The sequence below is a fragment of the Rutilus rutilus genome (genome assembly GCF_951802725.1).
Source record: "Rutilus rutilus genome assembly, chromosome: 22".
Classification (NCBI taxonomy): domain Eukaryota; kingdom Metazoa; phylum Chordata; class Actinopteri; order Cypriniformes; family Leuciscidae; genus Rutilus; species Rutilus rutilus.
The window spans coordinates 22,084,783-22,095,977 of record NC_140227.1 but is presented as its reverse complement, the minus strand read 5'-3'; positions in this window follow the sequence as shown (position 1 = coordinate 22,095,977).

Below are 11,195 nucleotides of genomic sequence, written 5' to 3'. Positions count from 1 at the left end.
GACGTGTTCCTCTTAGATTTTCTTGGCAAATCCTGTGTTATTTCATTTAGATTTTTTTGGCACATTAATACCCAATTAGCCATCACTGAATGAGTCCTAAAAGGATGAATGTAAGAGTATGGACTGGGTGGGCTTTAAAAAATCGCCTGCTGTCTCTACAACTTTTTTTTTTTTTCATTTTTGACTCACACTTGAAAGCTTGTTTGGTATTTTCCTTGGAATCGCTCTCATTCATCCTTCCTGCATAACACGCCGTGTGCACAGTAAAGTTTCACGGAAAACGTAGAAGTTAAAATTTGAGGTTTCAATAACCAAAAGCGGCTTTTTTTTGGCAAATATTCTGTCATTCCCTGATTGGGGTCATTTAAGACGTCCTTAACAGCCGACTAAACCACGTACCTGATGCAAAACATCTGTTTATGGGTGTAAACTGTGTCTTATGGCTGTATTTGTCCATTGCAGTGTCATATAAACAGTCTTGATCATTCTAACCGACAGATTGATTGGTTCAGTCGCTTGGCATTGTTTCATTCTGCTTGATGGAGTAATATTCATCAGTCACAACTGACCGTGTGTGTGTGTGTGTGTGTGTGTGTGAGAGAGAGAGAAAAAGGGTTTCGTCAGCCATTAGCAGTTTCAATCTGTAATATTTGGCTGCATTGATAATTCCATAAACATTAATACGCCTTTGCAAATTACATAAATTAATTTGAACGTTATTTTATTTCACAGAATTAGTCAGCTGTTGGCTTGGCTAACATAGGCAAGATCTCACAGCTGTTTGAATGTCACTTAATAAGAAGGATTGACCACATTATGCTTGGTATACTCCAAGTCTACTTGTTGTTAATCAGGCTGTGATAAGAAGATTTTTTTAAAGACTAACATACTCTCTGATGCTAGTGAAATCCAATTTGTTCAATCACGCAATGTTGCGTTTGTCTTTATGAAATTGTATTTCTATATATTTCTTTCCTACGTCTAGCACAATGGACTCAATGGACCAAAATTTGTATCCGCTGATTGTTGTGTACACGTATTCCAGAAAAAAAAAGAGACTGATTACAACGTTAAAGACTTTCTTTTCTAAACAATAACTGCGTCATCTCAAAACAAACAGTGACAAAAACACATTAAATTTATCAAAAGTGACCGTAAAAACATTTTTCTATTAATCAAGAATCCGTCACACAAAATATTGCACAACTGTTTTCAAAATCAGCATTATAATTATTTGTGAAGGATCATGTGACACTGAAGACTGGAGTAATGATGCTGAAAATTCAGCTTTACCATCACAGGAATCAATGACATTTTATAATACAGTAGTCAACATTTGAAGTGGATCAAAACCTTTCATCAAAGTTATACATGAATTTTGAACAATACCCGTTCTTGTCTTAGGACAACTTTGATTAACTTTTTTTGATCCACTTCAAATGTTGACTACTGTATATTCAAATAGAAAACAGTTATTATAAGTTGTAATATTATTTCATAATATGACAGTTTTACTGTAAAGACTACATTTTGACCAATTTGGTCAATGATGCAATGTCCCCATTGTGTTCCATTCAGATGCGGGCCATCTGGATCCTAAAAAAAAATATATATATATATATATTTCTTTCTTATGTCTAACACAATGGACTTGTAACCCACATTTTTATCCACTGATTGTTGTGTACATATACTGCAGAGAAAAAAAAAAAACAGAAGTGATTACAATGTTAAAGACTTTCTATTCCCAACTTAAACTATCCGTCATCTTAAAACATAAACAGTGACAAAAAAACAACAGTGTGTGACCGGCTTGCTACTATTTTCCAGATCATTACAATTACGTAGCATTCTCTAAACGAAAATGGCCGGAAGTCCTGAAGTCATTCAAAGCCGTGTGATAACATCTCTGACAAGAAACTGCAGAATAGGGAGAAACAATATTGCATTATTTCAACCTCTTAATGACTGCCGTTCTGTCGACCGCAACCACAGAGTTTCAGTCTGACCCACAGCATGTACTGATTCAGCTGCCCGTCGGCCCTGACTACTTTATTTAGAATGCTAAAAACTCAAATAACACTTTTCTCAATGACCATTTCTTACTTCGAAATGTTTATGTGGTTTTGAGGAACCAGGAACAGAGCAAGCTAGTAATATATTATGAGATCCAGACCTTTAAAGGCAGGCAAAGACATAAATCATAGCTAATATACTCAGGCTATAAATTGATGAAAGTGAAAAGAAGTGTGGTGCAGACCACTCATTGCTGCGTGCTGAGCGGCCTGGTTTGGAGACTCTGTATTGTTTTGAGTGTTTGTACAGTGTCCATCTGTCATTATATGGCTGTGATTGATTGATTTGGTCTTAATATAGCTTGTAGCAGTTACACTCCACTTAGTCTCAGCTTCAGACCGCATTCCCATGAACGTCCAGTCCGTTCACTGACCATATGATGCAAATTGCATACAAAAAGTGTTGACTCACCAGTTTCTTTCAGTTTGGCTGGGTTTATGCAACATCCGGAAGAAAGGGCACATTGTTTTTTTTAATTTGTCTGACTGGAAACGAAATGGTTGTATCACACTATTGCCTCCTTGACTTCTTTTTCAGTCAGACACAGTGTTGGGTGTAACGCATTACAAGTAATACAAGGTATGTAATCCGATTACTTTTTTCAAGTAACAAGTAATGCATTACTTTTAAATTTACAACAAAACATAATGAGTTACTTTGTTTTCCCATGTATTGACTGACACGTCTGCTGTTGAGAGAAATCAAGAGTGAGTGCAGAGGCGTTGTGTGGAAACATGATGGTTATTGCAATTCTAGCATGCATTTACTCATCTCATTTGCACAAAAACAGATTCAGCATTCTTCAAAATGAATAAAACTGTGAAATGCAAACTCAGAATGTTACCAAATCTGTGTCAGAATTAAATGTTCAGAAAAAAGTAACGCAAAAGTAATGTAACGCATTACTTTCTTTAAAAAGTAACTTAGTAACAAAATAGAGTGGTGCAGGGATGAAGACACAATCTGGTAGTCTAATTTGACCCTGGTTTCCTTGAGATTTGGGGTTGTTCAATTTATGAGTAAAGTAAAGCCTGTGGTAAACATAACTTGACAATACTTCTATTAGTTACTTTTTTAAGGACTAATCCAATATTGCAATGCATTACTTTAAAAGTAACTTTCCCCAACACTGGTCAGGCAAATTAAAAACCAATGCTTTTGAAGATTTTTTTTTTTTTTTTTTTCATGGCATCATTCTTTGTTATATTTGTGAAAGCTATATTTTTGGCAACTGTTTAAAAAGAAAGTTGACCATAGACATAATTTGGACAGAAAAATGGTTTTATGCTGTTGTACCTGTTTTAAAATTTAAAAGCAGTTTTTTTTCCACTTTACAAAAGTTAGTAAAGTTTAACAAAATGTTGATTGAAATGTAATGTTCGTCAATATATTAATGGCTTACAAGTTGTAAATTAAAAAAGAAATCAAAATGTTAAAATATTTCAACTATAATTATTAAATTTAAAAATTTAAGTCAAATGTCTGGCAATACATGTGGCTACACTTCACAGTTGACTCACAGATAAATGGCTAGATGAATCGTTTTTTGCTCAAAATTATATCCAAAAACTATGTAGTAATAACAGATAATTATCTGTATATAATAGATTGACCGTGTGATTGACCGGCTGTGTAATGCCCAGCTTGCAATCGCAAAAGCAACATCCATTGCTGCAGTCACCACAGATCAGTGTCCAAATGAGAAAACATAAGCAAATGTTTTTGAATATACTTTAAATATATAATGCATTTCTTAGTCAGTCTTACATCAAAGAGGGATGCAATTTCAGTTGATGTAATCAAATCTCCATTTTAATCAGTCAAATAAACAGTTTTCCCCTTTTTATTTTCATATGGTTTTGATATGCTTTCTCCCCTAATTTCCATGCGAGTCTTTTGGGAAGCAACTTTGTAGTATTTACAATGTAATGGTTTGTCTGCGTGTATGCATTTGTCATGCATTTAGAATACATAAAGCGTATTACTTCAAAACACCTCATAGTATAAGATGTTCCTAAAGCCTGACTGTAACGCCTGGTACACATTGTATGATTTTGGGCTGACGAAAGATGACCAATCGTGGCGATTTCTGCGGTCGTGGCTCCTAAAAGGTGGTCCTACATCGTACATTGAGAGAGGTTCAAAGACAGCCGTTCTTGCGACGAAAGATAGCCTGCGATAATTTTCTGACAGTGTTAGAAATTTAGCATGATTATCTCATTGTGTTTGCTGCTACGACCCTACGTCTACTGACTAGCTAATAAAAATGCAACATGAAATGGCGTGTTGATCAACGCGACATGACGCTAAAACCTACTTACCTCAAGCTCAATTTGCAAAATTGGAATGTCAAGTTGGCCTCTTTTTCCCTAGCCATGATATTCTCCCATTTCGCTTTCTCTTTTATTCAGCGCACATAAAAACCACAATTACCAAAGTGTGATTCACCTTGCTCTATTTGTTTACAACTAGCGCATGCTGATGACGTTTTATCTCCTATACTAACTTGCGGCGTAGCCTACGATTCAATAGGTGTCATCATCGTACAGTCGTACACGTCGTACCCAAGTTTATTAGGTCCATGTCGAACAGTGTGATTTGTAATGATCTTATAGGATTGCCGAAATTGCTCAGTCTGTGGCAGGGATAAAACAGCAGCATTCAAGGATCCCCACGAAAGGCATAAACAAGAACACTGGGTCAGATCCTTCTGTTTTATGCCATGTGCACGTCTTGAACTTGTTACAGAAAATCTAGACAAGTGGCTCCAGACAACAGCATATCCTCACTTCTTGTCGTGTCTTCTGAAAAGTCTTTAAAAAGTGGGATTGACTTTCAAGTTGGATTTTGAGAGGAAAGATTTTTTTTGTGCAATAATTGCTATATAACGAGCGCTTCGGTCACCTCCTGCCACATTGCGGCCGTGTTTTTTTATTTACTCGTCTGGTCAGAGCCAATAGCTCAGTTAAAGAGATGGAAAAAATAAGTCTTTCCAGCTCCTGCTGGAATTTGATTTCTTCCAACAGCTGTCTTGCTTTATACTACCATGAAGTCAGGGAATTGCCCATCTCAAATCAATCACAGGGGGCTGACATTTCCTGCAAACTGTGCTCATAGGATAAATGGAAGGGTTGGGGATGGGAGGAAGGGGGGGGGGGGGGTCACGGCTAAAAAAAGGAACATCAAATTGGCAGCCGAACAGCTGGAATGATGTCCTTGTTTATGTGCTCTAATGCCTTCTCCCATTAGTCTGATGTCTTTGAGAAGTCATTTGCTGCACTTTAGGAAAGTCTCAGCACTTACATGGAGAAATATTACTTTTGATAGGGTTTCATTAAGACTGGGAAATGAAGTACTTTTTCCTTAATGAATTTTAGATCTCCCTCTTTTTTTCATTTTCCAGAGTGATTCCTCCTCCTCACTCATGCTATGTCAAAACATATTTTCTGTTGCCTTGCTGCAGGGAAACTGCTGCGGTGGACGGAATGGGTCAGGACGAAAATGACGGCATGATATGTGACTCACACAATAACCGATCGAAAGCGTGGGCGAAGACAACACGTGTTTTGGTACTGTTTGTACAATGACGCAATAACGCCTGCTTTTGAGCATTACGCCGAGTAGCGTGCACATTGCGGTCATTAGGAATTACAAACTACGGCTGTTAAGCTTTGAGACGCATACAAATTGTGTTTATTTTAAAGCTGGGCTCTGAGAGAGTGCCCTCTCGCTGGCGTGGTCATGTAAGAACACTGAAACAGTGGAGACCTTATTCACACCTCGCTTGCTGAGCTCGGCGAGTGAGATCTGAACAGAGCCGCCCAGGAGCTCAGAGCCTTCAACCCAATGAATAGCTCATAATGTGCATGTATAGTAATGAGGCATAGAGACCCTTAAACCATATACACTCTATATTTGAATTTTCCTCTCTCGTAAAAATGTCATCACCTCGCCGTTCTTAAGAAATGGTCTTTTAGTATGTGCTTTGATAAATGTGGCGTAGCAATAGGCATTTATTTAGACATTTTACAATGCATTTACAGTGAATAGGACTTTTGTGTTTTAGCATGCAGCCAGTGAGCATGGTGCATATATTGGCATGGCTACCACCAACAGCAGCAATAGCATCCGTATTTCTAGTAGCTCAAAGCATGTAGCTAGCAACGCCAAGGTCATGGGATCGATTCTCAGAATGCCTGAACTCTATGGCCTGGTTTCACAGACAGGGTTTAGATTAAGCCAGGATTAAGCCTTAGTTCAATTAGGACATTATAGCTTTTATAAACGTGCCTTCGAAAAAAAAAACATTACTGGTGTTAATCTTGAGACAAAACAATGGCACTGACATATTTTAAGATATGCCAGTGCAAGTTACTTTAAGTTAAAACAGCTCAAACATGCATTTTAGTCTGGGACTATCGGCTTAAGCCTTGTCTGTGAAACCGGGGGTATATCTTAAATGGATAGTTTATCCGAAATTAAACTCACATTCTGAATTCATATGGCTTATTTGTTCTGTGAAACACAAAAGAAGATATTTTGAAGAATGTTTTAGCTGTTCTTGTCTACATTATAGAAGTCAATGGAATGACAATGCCTCTTAATATGCAACACAAACTTTGTGCAAAAAGTTCTGTTCATCATACAAAGTGATCATGTTGCCTCAGAAGACTTGTCATTTACCAGTCAAGTTGTAGGGAATCATTTCACACTATATGGATGTCCTTTTCGGAGCTTGAAATCTTTGGGTCCCATTGACTTTTATTATGTAGACAAACACAGCTGGAGGTTTGTGTGTGTGTTCTCCGCAGAAGAAGGAAAGTCAGTTTTGGAACGACACGAGGGTGAGAAAATGATGGCAGAGTTTTCATTTTTTGGGTGAATGTTTCATTACAATAAAATAAATGTAAATGTAGTTCAAAGTGTGTTATACACATTTGACGTTATCACTTAAAATTTGAACAGAGAGTGACATTATAGCATGCTGTCAAACACAGTCCAATGAAAACAGGGGCAGGCTGGACAACCGTAGAGGTACTCCATGCTGAATCGAGTTTCAGCGTAATTGGGATCATACGCAGCATGTGTTGTTTTGGCACATAAGTTAGATTAATCAGAAGGGCTTTAATCGTGAAGAATTCTCCTGTGTGTGGCTGGGCAGACGCTCAACTGCGGGCCCCTAAGTTGAGTTCTGCTTAAGTGTGCACCTTTTGACTCCACAAACACCCATCTCAGAAATGTAGGGTCTCCCTCCCCCACTCATCCTAGTTCGCTTCTTGCATCAGCGCACGAACATGCCACCCTAACAGAGTCCACTTAATGATTAAATTGCATCTCACGTGGAAGTTCCAAATCACCAGATTCCTCATAGCTGACTCTTCCTGCTGATTGTAATTTATGTCGGAAGTCATTGCCGTCCAACTCTCGGCCTTCACGAGGTCCAGACAGGAAAGAAAAGACATGTGGAGCATTTAGCCGTGTGCTGAACGTCTGGAGTTGGCATCGCGCGGCCCGTAAACACTCTACCTTTCACAACAGATGATTACGGGTAATGAAAGTTGCCACGGTCATCACTGGTTGCCTTTCATGCTGTTGCTAGAAGTGCGTGTGCACCTGTTCTTAATCTGCATAAGGATTGCAACAAGACCTGAGTTTGACATGGGTGAATGCTGACGAATGATAAAACTGTTTAACCGGGACATGGGGAGTTTGGGGCCTTCAGATATGCATGCTCAGTTGGTCATTTAAAACAAAAACACTAGGAAAGGTAATGCATGCTGATGGAGAGTTTGGGATTTTGTGTTTTTAAAGCATTTTGATCTCCCTTAAAGAGGTTGTCTGATCGCACAATGGAGAAAATATATTTCCGGCTTTGCGGGATCATTTTAAAATCTTGATCTTGATTGAAGAGACTTGGAGTTTATCAAGTCCAGGCTGAAAGTCTGTTTCTGGGATGAGGTTTTGTTCACTTTGAGTGCATTAGGCATTCCTACCCATGACTTCATCCACAATGGATTCCCTTCAATCCAGAGGACAATGTGTGCATTTATTTTCCACAAGCTCTTAAGCTAAATACTTCGGAGCGAAATTTCAGCACCTGTATTGTAAACCCATCTCTTTTGTTCAGATGAAATCCATGCTAATGACCCAGCAGGACTGCAAATAACATTAAATGTCCCATTAGGAAGGAAGAGCTGTGCGGGGTTTATTTCCTAAAACTTGTACTGTTGTTATTGTGCACTTAGCAGTGTTAAGTGTCTTGTGGAACAGAAACTAAAATGACAATCCTGTTGTTATGTCTCCCCGCTTTACCTGAGTTCATTTTTTCATTTTTGTCTCGTGAACTCTTCTAACTGCTTAACATGTGTAAATGAGATGTGGTCTACAGTAAATTGGTTGTGGGCTATTTTTTGTTTTGTTATAAACATCTGTCTCCATCACTTGCAGAAATTCACTCTGATGATTCAGTCAACTATTTGTTTCCTTGTAATCCAGTTAAACACCAAAAGGAAATAATTGTAGGTTATTAAATTGCGTGGAAAGACCTCCATATGTTAGAAAGCTGCTTTGTTATGTGATGAGAAAATGTCATTTTGTATTTGGTCAAGGTTGAGTTGAGAAATGAAAAGTAACTTCAGATGTCCAGCGTATTTTTAGTTGGTTGTGCTTTGTTAGTCTGCTATGTGCAACTTAAACAGATAATTCTTTTTCTTTTCTTTCTTTTAGAGACTGAGAGATACAATTTCCCGAGAAATATTTGACCTGCAATAATTATCACAGTTCAGTAAAGAAATAAAGTTACCCTAGCAATGGAGATTTGAAATGAGAACCTTCCACTCTTCCTCCTCATCATCATTATCATCCTCTTCGTCCTCGAAAAGCAGGTCCAAATTAAACCAATGTGTATTTAAATCTGTATCATGGTAGACATATTGCATTGTGTGTGTGTGTGTGTGTGTATAAAATAATTATTATATTATGATATAAATGATTAAAATTTGAATAAAATAGAAAAGTTATTTCATATTGTAATAATATTTCACAATATTACAGTTTTTTTTCTGTATTTTTGATTAAATAGATGCAGCCTTGATGAGCATAATTGACTTTAAAAGTAATAAAAATGACTTCTTTAAAACCATAATAAATTGTAATGTTTCCAAATTTGACAGGGACTATATAGTAGGCTATTGTGTGTATGTATGTATATATGTATATGTATGTGTATATATATACATATATATAACACACCAAGGATTTGTACGTGTCCATGCTAGTTTAATAAACTTAACTTTTAACGTTTGTTTATTCGTTGATTTTGTACAAATATAAAATATGTCACGGAATTCAAGGTTTTTAGGGTTACTGTAACTTGCAATGTAACTTGGTTTCATAAAAAGTTTAAAGTAGCCTATGGGTTTTTTACTCTTGCACCACAGCAAATATTAAAATAACATTGTCATTACCCTCGTCAGCCAAACTTATTTTTTGTTACTGCTCAATAAGTTTCAATAACTTTTATCGCTTAGACAAAAAAAAAAAACAAAAAAAAAAACATGTAATTTCTGTGTTTGGCAGTATTTTGATGTCGGCTGACACTCGCTGGCGGGGTTTTGGTCTTAATTCAGCACATTTGGATCTGACAGCTCTAGTCACGATGTGCTTCACGTCGACGTGCTGCTGAAGCGAACACACTTTAATCCAACATTTAATCTAAAACAACGGACGACGTCACGTATAAGAAGACAACAATCAAACATAGGCTACAACAATACATTAAAATATCTAATGTTTAAGTTAGCCCCATTTATTTATATAAGAAATTGTATTTAAAAAAAAACTCTAAAATTCTAAAACTGGATTCTCAATCTAGCTAGCCTACTCACAAATCTCTCTCAGAATAGAAAGTGAGCACGTTATCTGATATATGTAACTGTGTATAGGCCTGTAACATAAGTTATGTAACCTTTTCTATAGATATGGCCTTCAAATAAAAGTTATTTCACTTTGCACTTAAATACAGTTAAACATGTTGTGGGCAATTCGATTTATTAGTGAAATTCCAGGCGCAGATGTGCTGGATGGAGTCAGGGTCATAATACCTCAATTATAGCAAACTATAGCACTCTTTGATACTTTAAAAGTTAGATGCACGTTTTGACACTTAGGCCTATGATAATTCTTCCTTGTCTTAATTGACAACAACTGATTACGCTACACGTAAATATTCTGTAGCCTATTTTAAAAATGTGTTCGAAAATTCCTAAATATATATATAAAGTACATACTGTTATATTTGGTCAATATAAATAGCCTATACATCATTTAAATATTTTTCGGAAAAGGCGGATAGAGGATTTGGGTTGGGTTGCGGAGTGAAATGAAACCATGCCTTGCATTCGGCTAACAACGTTTTAATTAATGTTTTTCCCCTGTTATTGTACGCAACCACATACGAGCTATTGATGATGCCGTTGTTTTATGTGCGTTCTTGAATGATGATCCTGTCCTGGCACTAAAACTCCAGTCTCCAGAATTTAGACCGAACCAAGCGAACAGTTCCAGGATTAATTTAACCAAGACAATTGTGCACTGCAGCGCATCATTATTCCCTCATTAATGTATGATTTTGAATAATAGCCCCGTCTGGAGTTCTCATTGGTAAAATGAAACCAGGAACATGCGAAATAAATTGTGCTAAGGTACAGTAGGTTATGCTCTCTGTATATTACAGACAGGGTATCAGTAATTTTCTCCACTTCCTCACAGACTATAGCTACATAATATAGGCTACTTGGTAGCCTATATAGCCTTGGCATTTAAAAAATAGTGTAAGGAAATAGTAATTGGTGTATTTATTTGTGTAAATTTAAATGCATGGACTTAATAAAAATCCCAAATGTCTTGTCTCAAATTTAGTACAGCCAAATATATTATGAAATTGATCAAATGCAGAAATTCAGCAAACTGTGATTTTGTTCATGGTTCCGTTATTCAGCAATGATATGATATTAAAATAACGAACTGTTTTAATGTAATGTGTCTCCTAGAATAAAAGCGTATCGTTTGTTTATATATTTTAGACAGAGACTCAATAACAACCTCATGTATTAAAAAAA